This window comes from Pyrgilauda ruficollis, unplaced genomic scaffold (assembly GCF_017590135.1).
Source record: "Pyrgilauda ruficollis isolate IOZ18807 unplaced genomic scaffold, ASM1759013v1 scaffold87, whole genome shotgun sequence".
In the NCBI taxonomy this organism is placed as follows: Eukaryota; Metazoa; Chordata; class Aves; order Passeriformes; family Passeridae; genus Pyrgilauda; species Pyrgilauda ruficollis.
The window spans coordinates 1,116,903-1,130,609 of NW_024530710.1; the positions used below are offsets into that span (position 1 = coordinate 1,116,903).

Genomic DNA, 13,707 nt, shown 5'->3' on the forward strand with positions numbered 1-13,707 from the left:
TGCAGTGTTACTACACAAACAAAACACTTACTGGGTGTCTCCCTACACTGTTTTTCTAGAAGGATAATCCTATCAGCCTGTTTCAAGGCTTATTGAGCAGTATCTAGCCATGAACAGGGAGAAGGGAAAAAAAAAAAAAAGGCAAAAAGCAATGTGGCAGCGGATAGGTGCCTGCCCACATCAGCTGAATGCAAGGCAGCCCTTAGCAACACACGGCATCACAGCCTGGCAGCCTATGGGAGCCCGGGTGGCTTTCCCTGCCAATGAAGCAGCAAAGCTTCACAGCCAGGGACAACATTTCTGCCCTCAACCTGAAATGCTAGAGACTGCTGCAGAGATGGAAACAGGCTGGAAAAATGCACTGCAGGAATCGTTCTTTTCTGATGGCTGCAACATTCTCCCCGGATACAAATGCGTTTTTCCTAGACTAATGCATATTTATTTCTCTTCTGAATAGTGCTAAAGCAACAGAGATGCCTTCTGACACATTCTAATTTCAACTATTGATTTTAGTGGTTTTTTTAAAGTAATAAATATCTGCCATGATACAAAATACAAAGTAATATCATACATATGAGAAAATAAATAATTAGAGTCAATATTAAAAAAAAAATTGTAGCTATCACTCATTATCACCATTAGATTTAGGAAGGCAAAGCTTGGTGCCATTAGCTTGAAGCAAGTTATATTTTGTTAAGCTGGTTTCGTATTCAGGATTCATCATAGCTCTAATAACATCACTAATACTAAGGTAACAGCTCAAATTGTGTCACGTGTGTAAATCTGCTGAATCAAACACATGAGTGAAGTGCCAGAGCCACCCCCAGTTCTGCACAAAATATGCAGTTTTCCTTCATTGATGGACAAGCTTTTCAAGCAAGCATTAAGATTTTAGCAGTTTTTACAGACACTTTTGGGACAGACGCCCAGTCTAAACCCACGCCCAGACCTGCACACGGCTCTGCACTGCTGACACCCAGTGGCCACAAACCAGGGACTGAAACCAACCACAAGAAGAGTAAAATACATGCAGGCCAAAAATCCCCCTCCAAACCCCCTAAAACAGCCTATATCACTGAATTATTTAGGCTTCAATCAGTAGTATCTTATCTGAAAAGTGGAAAAACAAATGATACAGTCAGATAGGAAAGGTTTTTGTACAGAAAAGTAAGTATTCAGACTATACAGACTACTGAAAAGCTGTTTGAAGCTGCCTCTGACGTCGATTCATTTGGCTAAACTGACTTTGATACAATAACCTGTTTTAGCTGAAGTTGTTTTGGCTTTTGGTTTTTTCGGGTTTTTTTTTGAGATCACACATCATCAATAAAGTCTCGTTTAGAACAAAACTGAATGCAAAACTTGTCATATCAGGAGGATGGAGGTCTGCCAGGGAAAACAGACTAGTGAATAGACTCACATTCCTCAAAACCAGAATTGTAAAGTACGGTCAGAGGAGTGTTTATTCAGTCTATTTTTCCTCTTAGAGGAAATCAAGGGAAAGGCACTGAAGAATCCACAGTTTCTTTAGAAGTAGTCTTAGAGCCTTGTTAATTTGGGAACATTCTAGTGGCACAGCTGACACTGAATAACGTTTTTGACAGGGGCTACAATAAAATAACTAAGCATGCTCACACAAGTCTGGAATAAACCCAGTTTGTCTGGAAGAATTACGCTTGTTTTTAAAACAGAACTTGTATTGAATAAGGCAGAGACTATGTTCCACAAATCTGCTCTGATTACTCTTCAACAAGTAACTGCGCAATTTTTCCAAGCATGAACCTGGGGTTAAAAAATAATTAATTACGCCCTCCTTTTTCAAAAGAACACAACATGCTTTAACTTAATTCTGCAAAACGCTCTTTTTAATTCCATTACATCGCAGCCATCGGGAAAACCCACCTTTTCCATTCAGTTCAGGGACATTTCCACTGGAGGGAAATTCCCGCTCTGCTTTTCCCCTCTAGGGCTGGAGCCGCCTGCAGCGCCGCGATTCCCCAGCAGAGGGCGCTGCCCCACCGCTGCATCTCCCAGCGCCAGGGAAGCTGCGACCGGCGGGTCCAAGGGATCCCAGCCCGGCCGGCATCCCGACAGCCCGGCCGGCATCCCGACAGCCCGGCCGGCATCCCGACAGCCCGGCCGGCATCCCGACAGCCCGGCCGGCATCCCGACAGCCCGGCCGGCATCCCGACAGCCCGGCCGGCATCCCGACAGCCCGGCCGGCATCCCGACAGCCCGGCCGGCATCCCGACAGCCCGGCCGGCATCCCGACAGCCCGGCCCGGCCGGCGTCCCGACAGCCCGGCCCGGCCGGCGTCCCGACAGCCCGGCCCGGCCGGCGTCCCGACAGCCCGGCCCGGCCCGGCCGGCATCCCGACAGCCCGGCCCGGCCGGCGTCCCTCGGCCCAAACACTGCGCTCACACTGCCGTTATCCTGGGGGATCTCGAGTCTACCTTTTCTCAGAGTAAACTGGGAATGTTTTTATCAGGTACATAAAGATACAAAAAAAAACCCATTTACTACGAGCTGTGGCAGATTTACACTTTTTTTATTCTTTTAGAGAAAAGCTGCTCACTCTACAAAAGATGGTGTAGAACTGTGCTATACTACCACGTTACTAAGAAAGTTTCATATTTCCGGGATGTCAGCCTATAATTTAAGAACCCTCAAGCTCTCATCTCCAAAAAAAAAAACCCCAAGCCCAACAATAATTTGTATGGTAAGTCCTTCTCCTGCCAGTCACCTCTGTATAAAGAAAAAAAGCAAAACCACAACCAAAAATAAAAAAAAAACCAAACCAAAACCCCAAATCTACAAATTTTATCTAAATGCTAATAAAAGAAGTATGTTTTCAGTTCCTAACTTCCTAACTAGTCCAGTTGATGTGCCATTTTCCAGTTCATATTTCACAAGAGGAACAGCATTCCTCTTCCAGCCTAGTTTGGTTTGGAAATGGTTTCCTTTCCGGAGCTGAATTCCCATCTATCAGTATCAGAGCTGGGTGAAGCTGCACTGAGGATCCCACAGCCTTGGCAGTGCTGCCATCTATTGCACCAGGACAAGGAGTACAAGCACCCACATCACTCTGCAGCACTCAGGTAAAATGTTTTCTCAGAGTTCAGTTCCAAAAATGTTGCATCCCTTCAGTGCCTTGGCTTGCAATCCTGCAATGTCATGACAAATTATCATCAAGCTGATGGACAGAAATAGCCATTAACATATTCCATCTCAAGGGACTTCTACTGGAATGTCACAGTGCTCAACATACAAACCTTGTGTGTATGAACTTGACTGTCCATCTGAGAATTCAGTTCAGTGACACAGCAGCTCTGAAATACCAAGGAGGAAAGGAAGGCCTATGGCCTTCCAAATCATGGAGCTGGAAGGGCAGGTTTCCACATTTCAGGACAGCTTTCTGATTATTCTGTGGACTTTCCTTTTTCTGAGACACCAGTCAGACACAGTATGTTTGCAGGATACAGAAGGCTAATGAAGCACATCAAGATGATGATGGTACAACAGAGGATGAGTAGCAGGATGATGCTCCTTCCCATCCCATCTGTTTTCAGAAACAGTAACAAACAGACAGGCAGGGCAGAGGGATAAAACTGCTCTCTACGTGGTTGCTTATTTATTTAAAGTTTCAAAAGTGACTCCTTGCAAGATGAAGGATCTACAGACATCCTTTTTACACCCAGTTACTTCTTCAGATCCTCTCAAAAGACATAGCACCAACTACTTTTACTGAACCTGAATAGTTTTTCTTGTTGGAAAGCAAGTGTTAAAAAAATCCCAACTAAACAAAAAAATCCCCACCTGACCAGACTGGCTCAGATTTCTATCGCTGGTGGTCTGCTACAGATTTCTGGTCCAGATTTATATAGTTGTGCAAGTATGATAACTTTTTTTCCCATTTTCCATTTCTCCAATCATCTCAAATTTTATTTTAACCTTAAAATCAAACTAAAGGTACTCAGTAAGGCTAAGATATTGTAAGACAATTCTCATCCACCTGTTGGAAATATGGAGAAACATGTGCTATTCTTCAGTGATATCATACAACCTGAAATCCATTAAGATCAATAACAAATAGACAGAATATCATGCAGAGTTAAGATTTTCTGCAGGGGTCCATCTGTGAACTCTACAGCTCCATCTCATCTCGTCTCACAAGAAGTTTGCAGCAGCTCCTGAGGAAAACCAGGTACATGGGCAGAATGGAAAGGCATTAAGAATACTGAACACCTTTAATAATCACATGTGGCTCTGAAAAATACTCCATCTGAAATTACATACTAGAAGAACCACAAATACATGTTATCCCTGTTCCTACTATTCCTTAAGCACCTGCTCACACAAAGATTTAGGTTTCACTGAATATTAAGCTTTTTTTCAGGTTTTAACCTTATTCAACAGCAACATCTAGTTCAGTTTGTCCCCTTCTTTAAAATTTAACCAAACTTTTCCATAGTCTTCAGTTCTTTACATGTTGCTTGGGTATGGCTTGTCACTCCCTCCCAACTCTGAACACTGGTGATTCCCTGATGATTTATGATGCTGTCAAGCATCTGGCAGTTAACTTTGTCTTGGCATAACTGGAGAAATTGAAAGCATCAGGAGTCTGATGCCTCAGCTTCTACTGAACTGGACACCACATCACCTGGACTTATAAACATTCTCCCTTCAATACCTGAAACACTGGTGGTTCACAGTTTCTTCAAAGAAAACAGAAGTTATTTGCCATGTGCTGTACTAATTAGCTGGACAGCATTCTTCTTCCTGCAGGCAGTATCATTCCCAGCAATGCAACCTGAGTTTTCCTAGCTTTTCTGGACTCTCACCTTCCTAAGCAGAAGCAGTACTGCTCTAATAGAGGAATAAGTGGAAGTTGTGAAAGGATGTGCAAAACCAAGTGCACACATGCAGAGGGGAAGAAAGATGGTGGTCCTGGAATCTGGACTTGCCTAGATGGACCCATGGTCTGACCCACTTTAGTAACTTTTATAATGTTTAATTTGAAAATGCACACAATGCTATAAATTAAAAGTCTGCACTAGCTCCAACTGCAGCTTTAACAATACCCTCAAGGACTTTGTAAGTAAAAGCTATTAAAAGAACAAGGTACTACTGCTACTCCCCCATGGGAGCAGAGATCCACCTGCAGCCTGGAGGTGGAGCACCCTACACGGGAGCAGGTGGATGCCCAGAGGAGGCTGTGATCCTGTGGGAAGCCCATGGTGGAGCAGGCTCCTGGCAAGACCTGTGGCCCTGTGGGGCACACTGGAGCAGCCTGTTCCTGCAGGACTGCACCCCATGGAAGGGACCAACAGTTTGTGAAGAACTTGGGAAGTTTGTGCAGCCCTTGGTAAGGACTCATGTTGGAAAAGTTTCTGGAGGACTTTGTCCTGTAGGAGGGACATCCCACACTGGAACAGGGAAGGGCTCCTCTCCCTGAGGAGAAAGCAGCAGCACCAGAAACAAATGGTGATGAAGTGCCTGTAATCCCCATTCACCATCTCCCCTGACTGAGCAGGGAGGGGTGAGGTAAAGAACTGAGATAAAGTTAAGCCTAGTAAGGAAGGAGGGGTCGGGGGAAGGAGCTCTAAATCAAATGGTAAGAAATTCAACTAGTTTTCCTAAGCTGAGTCTGTTTTGCCTGTGACAGTAACTGGTGAATGATCTCCCCCCACCCATATCTCAATCCATGAGCTTTTTGTTGTATTTTGTCTCCCTTCTCCAACTCGGAAGGTAATGACAGAGTGGCTTTGGTGGGCGCCTGATATCTAGCCTGGATTAATCCTCAACACAAATCCATTTAACCAGCTCCCCAGAATTCAATGGATTTTTGATGATTAATCAAAAACAGAAGAAAAATAAATCCTACCTCACGTTTCATACCATTACCTTCCCAATGTGACAGAAGATTAACAGCTGTGCTGACAAAGCACAATAAACATGAAGTATAACACAGCACTGTGCAGTAGCTTAGATGAGAAGCAGCAGGTTATAAAACTAAGAGCTAAAACCTTCACATGAGCATGTGCTACCTCTTCAGTCTCACAAGCTGGTTCAGAGTACTGGTTTCTGGCATAAGTGATCTGGTTCAGCTACACAGTAGCTTTACTAAAAAGACAGAGAGAAAAACCACCAAAACATTATCTCATTCAAATACTTCAAGAAGTTGCACAGTCTTCTAGGGCAAGTTCACAAAGTGGCCAAACCACTTTGTTTATAATAGAATTGCCTTCTTTGAAGTAATGAGACTTCACATCACTCTGGTGAAGAGTTTTCAAAATCAGCCTCGCCAGGCTCTGTGGTGAGGCCCTGGGGAAGCAAAAACCAAATCCTTGCAGCCTGGTTCAGCATCTTGAAACACAGAGGCATAAATTCTGTCAGGGATCAGGACTCCCAGAGACCACAAATCTCAAGAGTTCTTGAAGGAAAAGAGGGAAAACAAGTTCTTGCAGGGAAAATTACTAATATTGAAAGAATCCCATTTTCTGTCCTTTAACATACTACAATTTTGCTTATTTGTCAGCAGTTTTCAAGCAGGTTAAGTTTCAATTCTTACCTACAGCCAGTGCTGCACTCTGTTCTTGGCCTCCAGTCTGTTTTAAAAAGAAAAAAGAGGTTATGGAAATTAATTCTTTTACACCAAAAGTCTTAAATGCAATGCAATGTGACCTTGGAAGGGCAAACACACATCTGTTCCAGACATACTGTTCTTATTTATCTACTTCATAAACATAGTCCTGGATCCATACGCCACCAGGACTTTTACAAAATATGCTAAGAAAATGTAATTCAGAACTGTGTTTTTATCTCTAGGCATACAAATAAATAGGGAATGCCATTATTTGGCAATGAATGTGCTTCCAGGGAAAAATGCTGCCATATTAGACAATGCATAAACACATATATTCCAGAATAAATTTATTAACTAAAGAGTCAAAGCTGCAATAAAATACCAGTGGCAAACTGTTCTGCTTGCATTTCACATTGCTTTAACAAGAAAATCACACAAGATTCTAATCCAACCATACAAATATGCACTTGAAAAAATTCAAGGCTTGCATGCTGACCTCCAGAGAAGGCATTTTCAAGTCACTGAAAACCATTTGCTTAACAAAGAAAACTAGTGTTCTTGGACAGCCTCAGTGTGCTGCACACATCATTACCACCGTCATAACATGGTGAAAAAATTATGTTAATAGTACAGTTTAAAGGAGAAGATATGGAGTATTACAGTAACTGAAGGCTTCACAGGAAATAACAGTGTAATATTAACTAGGGAAGGCACAGGCAAGAGGCAGAGTGGAGACTACAGTGAGAATGACTCTTCACAGCCCAGAGAACTGAGCATAAGCAAAAACATGACCATCAAAAACATGACAAAAACAGTTACAACTGCAGAAATTTAACACTCTGTTCTATTCACTGCACACATCTCTCTCAAAGAAGATGTCTCCCAGGCTTAAGTTTGGGCAGCAGCTGCTTTTGCCTTTTTCCTATTGACTTGAGCTTCCCAGAAATAAGCAGCAGCCAGTAATTCAGGACAACATGGTAAACACAGAACTGTCTTTGTAGGAGCTGCTGCAATTCTCTAAAATGCACCCACTCTCACTAGGCATATTTTAAGTATGGTTGGTTTTCTTCTCCCTTCTCATGACTTCAGACTGCTCAATTTGTGCTTCGAGACAGCACAACAAAAATAAAACTCTGGAAATTGCCAGTCCTCTGCAGGTCACGCCTGAACACAACTGGCATTGCAAAGAGAAACTGAAACCAAAGCGCGACCCAACACTACTCTAAGCTAATTTCCTGAAAAAGAGTGAAAGAAAAGTCAGATAGGACTGAGCTATAAACAAAAACAAGAAACTTAAATTCATTAGAATGAGCAAACTACAGAAATAAATCTGAAAATGAAAGGAAAGCCCACTGTTGCAGCTAGCTTAGGAACTTTGAAAAAAAAGTGTCTTCTAATGGTACTAGTTAATTTCTACAGAAATACACGTATTTGCAACTGATAGAATTATTAGGAAAAAAAATGAGGTCAGGTCTTTCCATCTTTCTGGACACAATGCTGCACACACAGAGGCATAAGCACTTACCACCTGCAAGAACAACGTGCTGATGCTCAGGTGGCTTGTCCTGAAGGCTTCAATGAATGATTGGAAGTTAATAATTAACAAAGCCTTCTAGGACTCCTGTGGTAATGAAGGCAGGAGGAGAACAGCAAAGCCATTAGGCAAAAGGGAAGCAGCCAGGAAAGTTGAGAATTATAGGTCAGTTGGACTATCATCAATAACAGGCAGAGGGATGTTAGCACAGGAATCCATTAACTGGTTTCCTATCTTTCAGTACCTGTGAACAAGCCTCTGAGCAAAACAGCTCACACTGAGCAGCGCTGATGCTGTCGCTTGGTTTATACTGGCAAGCTGATAGGTTTTTGATTTTTTTACACAGTGTGACTTCACACCACAGTATTTTAAATTTAGAGGTTAGCACTGAGCAATACAATAAAGCACTGCCTAAATGGGCAAGAAATTGACTTGCTGATCTCTAGTCAGAGAGAAACACCAGCAAAGATGCATTAAAAATAGACAGATGTGAAATGATTAGTGTAATGGATTCTTTACAGAATTGATTTTTGCATTTTGGATGCACCTTAATTTAGACTAAAGTGTTTCTAAATTAATAACTCTTTCAGGTTCAACATGCAATATCTGAGTTTTCATGCTGGGATAGAGGATTTGCAAAACCTCTGAGCTTCCTTCTGACTTATCCTCAAGATTTAGATCTGCAGATTATTATAGAAATACCACAAACAGGCACAAGATGAGACACGCAAACTATACAACTTAATAGGTAGTGAAAACTGAATAATTTAGACCCAGCATTTTTCAATTCCTTGTGATTCTGAGGTAGTCAAGTATTTAATGTTACATTACAGAGAAAAAAAGTTCTGGGCACGAAAATTAGCTTTACTCAATGGGTTACAGCTCATAGAGTCAAACAGCAGAGAGATTAATGCATCCCCGTCCCAGGGATCTCATTTACACACACAAGCTTGAACTGCAGCCTAACTCCACCACAGCAGAAACAGGCCAAAGGATATGCCAGTATCTCAGGCCAACTACAATAGAAATTTGAAGAATTGTGACAACAACTGAAGAACCGAAATGGAAAACTGTCTAGAGCCATCAGAGAGGGACAGTGAACCATCTAAGCTGCATAACACAAGCAAAACCAAGCATCAATTTGCCAGAGCAAAAGCCTGCAGCTGACAAGTCAAATGGTACCCAGATAAAAAGATGCAGTAAGTAAACTTGGCATCATTGTGAATGATGAAACTGGAGAAAAAAAACCTCAATGAAAACTGGCTAACCACTGAGTAAGCCCTGCGCTTTGGGCATCCACCTCATATTGAACTGATGCTGCTTAACTCAGCAATACGTGAAAACAGATTTCACATGAGAACAGCTAACCATTAACTTCCAGTATGAAACCACTGTCTTCTGCCCAGCTCTGGCTGAACTAATTAAGGAGCCTCTACACTCAGGCACAGACTTGTCAGTGACTGTCAGTCATGATTTGCTACAAGAATTATGATTTTTTTTCAGGCTTTCCAACACTCACGTTCTGAAAACACTGAGTGGTAAGAAATAATAATCAACAACTTTGCACCAAGAATCTAAATTACTTTATGTCTACTCAACTGGTATCTCAGCTCATCAGAGAACTTCAGAAAGTACGAACTTCACAAAGCTTACAACACTTACTAGCAAAAGCTTGCATGGGATTCATGTACTCTATCTGAAATACTGGACACCCAGACTAAAGCTGTTTTCAAAACACAGCAGGACTGCCACTCTGACAGAACAAGTGCTTAAATTCCCAGTTTGCAGTTCAAGCTTGCACTAGGACTCCTCTTGGTAAGCATCATAGTCTTGAAATCCATGTGAACCAGCTGTGGACTATGGCACAGATGTTCTCAGCTCATTCATCCTAACGGCCCTTGGATACAGAGAGAACAGGATCTAGCTCAAAGTCTACCTGCCCTGGCAATTTTCAGATGTTCCTGCTCTCTTGGTTCAGTTTCAGACTTGAAATAAAGTTTGTGGAAACAGCTCTAAAAAACCTGTTACCCTTAGAAGCACACACTAAAACATAAAAACCAGTTCCAGTCCAAAACAGAACCACAAGTCAAATACATCCCACATCTTGTGGGTAATAAAAAGAGGGAACTCAGAAACGTTTAGTAATAAAATTTGATTTTTACTTCAGTAACAATAACAGATGTCTAAGCTATAAAAAATAATTCATTGCTAAGATCATATTTCAAAGGGAGTGTCAGGGCATCTGCAGATGAACCCATGGTTCAATGCTAAATGGATGTGAACTCTGGTGTTTAACATCAGTGACTGTAGACAAAGATGCTTCTATGTCTGTATGGCAATTGTATATGAGACTAAGATTAGCAAAGCAGGCTACCACTACATCAAAGTGACCTCAGTTCTTCACAAAGAGCAAATGTATTGGTTGCTTGCTATAAAACCACTTTCTTGACTTCTGATTGTAAAGCTCCAGCTCAAATCTTTCTTCTCCGTTTATTTTCATTTATCTTGGTGAGGAGAAATTGCATCTTAGAACTCCACATGTTATATTAAATCTTTCCCTATCCTGTGTAATTTCTCAATGCTGTCACAGTACCTAATATTACTTGCTCAAACCCATGTTTTAAATTTGTATTTTAATGATAGAAATGGACTGTGAATGTATCAGAGGGTCTACTGTTCCATTATAATTTTTCAAGCTTATTTCATTTTCCCTAATTATTATACTTTCACAGGATATATTATCTCTAAGCTGTTACTGTTGCATAGCAGCTTCACTTCATATTATCTTAGTTTTATGGTGTTTTTTTTTAATACCTTTTGTAGTTAATGTATCACATTATATTGTGGATTTGGCAGTGGAGGGTGATGGCTGGACTTGACCTTGCATGCCTGTCCCAACCTAAAAGATTCCTTGAAAACTTCCAGAAAAGTTTCCATGCAGACCAATAGGAGGGACACAAGGTTTTATACATATACCCCTTCCAACAGCTTCAGAAAAGAAATAAGAAAAAAGGGAAAACTATAAGATATTTGAGAAGTTTGTATGGCAGAAGAGGATATTCACACAAACCAGTATTCACCATGAAAATTTATATTTTCATCCACTTACACATAATGGTTTGTTTCCAGGACAAGCCATTACTTTGGCTTAGTGGAAACAGTAAAATAAACTTCATAATCTTCAAGACCCACAGCTCTATTTCCTAATGCTTGAATAGAGGAGTCCTTATTCCTTATAATCTAGATTTCTACTCTCAGGATAAAAAAAAAAAAAAAAAAAAAAAACAAAAAGACAAACACTTTCCTCAGGACTGTACTAGGTCATATGAACAGCAAGGAACTTCTACCACAAAAAAAACCCAAAAAACCCCCAACAAACAAACAAAAAAAAAAACCCAGCCATAGAAGAGTTACAGTCACATACCACCTCAAAGATCTTTTTACTGGTTTTAGTGACTTCTGACCATCAACTGTTCATCAACAGTATAAAAAATTGAAAGCTGAAGCCCTAGTTATTCCTCTGATAGGTAAAACTCCTAAGATGAACTTAGGTCTAAGCTGATTATGCTACAGCTATGGAAGCATCCCACACAGTACCTCTGCTGCTCAGAGACAATGGATGTGTTTGAGATTGCTAAGAACAGTTGAGATTTTTGAAAGCCTGAAAAGCCCTTCCTATGGACAGCAGCAGCAGTAAGTTTTCTCACAGGCTCAGGGCTGAGCAGTTCTAGACGACAGTCAAGCAGTTCACTTTAAGTCCTTCCCCTGGGGTCCCCAGGGCTGCCCACTATGCAATCCCAGCAGAGGCAGCTCCTTCCAGTTGTAACTTATCCACAAAAGGAGGCAGGACTTTCCAAAGGACAGCTCCATCAGAGTCTTAGGACAAGCAGCAATTTCTGTCAAGGAAGACAGAAGAGCTCTGCTCCTGTCAGAGGAACTGTCATGGAGCACTGACGCTCTTGAACGTGCCTCCAGCTCGTCCAGGAGCTCTGTGAGCTCTACCTACACAAAGATTTGCAAAAATTGTTGCTGCTACAATTAAAAAACAGAAGAGGCCAGGGTATGAAGAAGCTTTTCCAATCAGCTATACATTGCAGCAATACAGTTTTGAAATTATTCTAGTAAAAACATGGATGATTAGAATACTAAAAGCACTTGTATCAATCATTAGCTGTCCAGAAAGGAAGAATCTAACCATGATATTTTAACCTGGGATCCTAAATGTTTATTGGGTAGCACGTGAGATGGAAAAACACAAGAATTAAAGAATACAAGGTAACAAACATGAGAGAGATAACACAGAAATGTCCAGGTTCAGTTCCTAGGGACTGCTGTGTGTATTCAACAGCTTTGTCCAACAGGCAGGAAAATAAACTAAAAAAACAGAAGCTCTACAACAAGGTCTTAATTCCTTCATTGTAATTTAATGGCACTGAGTCTCAACAGCTGCACACTATTTCTTTTCAATAATTTCTCAAATTAATTCCATGATGACCTAAAGGGAGGCAAGCTGCATCAGAGGCAGTTCAAATGGGACATTAAGGAAAGCTTCTTCACTGAGGGGGTGTCTGGTCACTGGAACAGGCTTCCCAGGGAAGTGGTCATGGCACCAAACCTGACAGAGCTCAAGAAGTGTCTGGACAATGCTCTTAAGTCAAATGATTTAGTGGTAGGGAGTCCTGCAAGGAGCAGGGAGCTGACCTTTAAGATCTGTGTGGGTCCTTTCCAACTTGAGACATTCCATGATTCCAAATAATAAAACTGCAGTTATGTGGTCAAGCAGTAAGCTGAACACTAACAAGAACTAAAGGACTTTATGTCTATAGTTCAAGTGCCTACAGAGTTAAAAAAAACCAACAACCCTCCCCCCACAAAACTTGGAATTGTCCTTTAACAAGTATTTTAGAGTTCTTCTTTAAGTCAGGAAGTGAAATAAGCAACATCTGACATCAACCTAATAGAAGAGACCATATAAAACTGAATATGAACCTCCACAGTCACCTGTCTCAACAAGCACAGCTTTTCAGGTCAAATGTCTTTCTGATGAGAAAAGTTTACATATTTTGCTGCCCTGTTTAAAAGTGACTTTTCAAAAAGTCAAAACAACCCTTAAATAAATGCCTTTGATTTGAAGGCTCATTGGACAAACAGAAATTAAACAGTTCATGTTGTACTGAGCAACTATTTACAGGTAAAGAAAAATAGCAGCTTTACCTTCATAAACAAATCGGCATGGCTGAAGTCTCAAGCAGAGCACAGTTTACTAAATAAGCCTTTAAACCAAATTCAAAACGCACTTATTTTTAAACTACTCTGTTAACTATTGCAGAAGGACTACTACATGTAAAGGAAAGATATTTTGGAAGAGCTCGACACTGAATTCCCCTTGATTACAGTGAAAAAGTCTTGTCACTGATCATTTGCAGATTACTACAATCCTCATTCAAGGTTTAACTTATTTTACATCTACTGTGGAAAAAAAGATACCACATTATGGTCCCTCAGCATACGCACATGATTTACATTGATAATACACACTATTAAACTTTAAAAAACACAGCATCCTATAAAAGCTTCTAACACCTCA

The 13,707-nt window shown here is 41.1% G+C and overlaps 1 protein-coding gene across 7 annotated transcripts in view; it reads right to left on the reverse strand.

Annotated features, from left to right (window-relative positions):
* The window catches only part of CYRIB (CYFIP related Rac1 interactor B), a 74,722-nt gene that overhangs the window by 23,679 nt on the left and 37,336 nt on the right, over positions 1 to 13,707 (reverse strand). For 6 of the 7 annotated variants that reach the window (XM_041488093.1, XM_041488090.1, XM_041488095.1 and 3 more), the window contains exon 3: positions 6,572 to 6,608. The exons of the other annotated variant lie outside the window; for it this stretch is intronic. The gene's annotated coding sequence lies outside the window, so the exon portion shown is untranslated. The remainder of the gene's footprint in view (positions 1 to 6,571; positions 6,609 to 13,707) is intronic. 7 annotated transcript variants of the gene reach the window in all.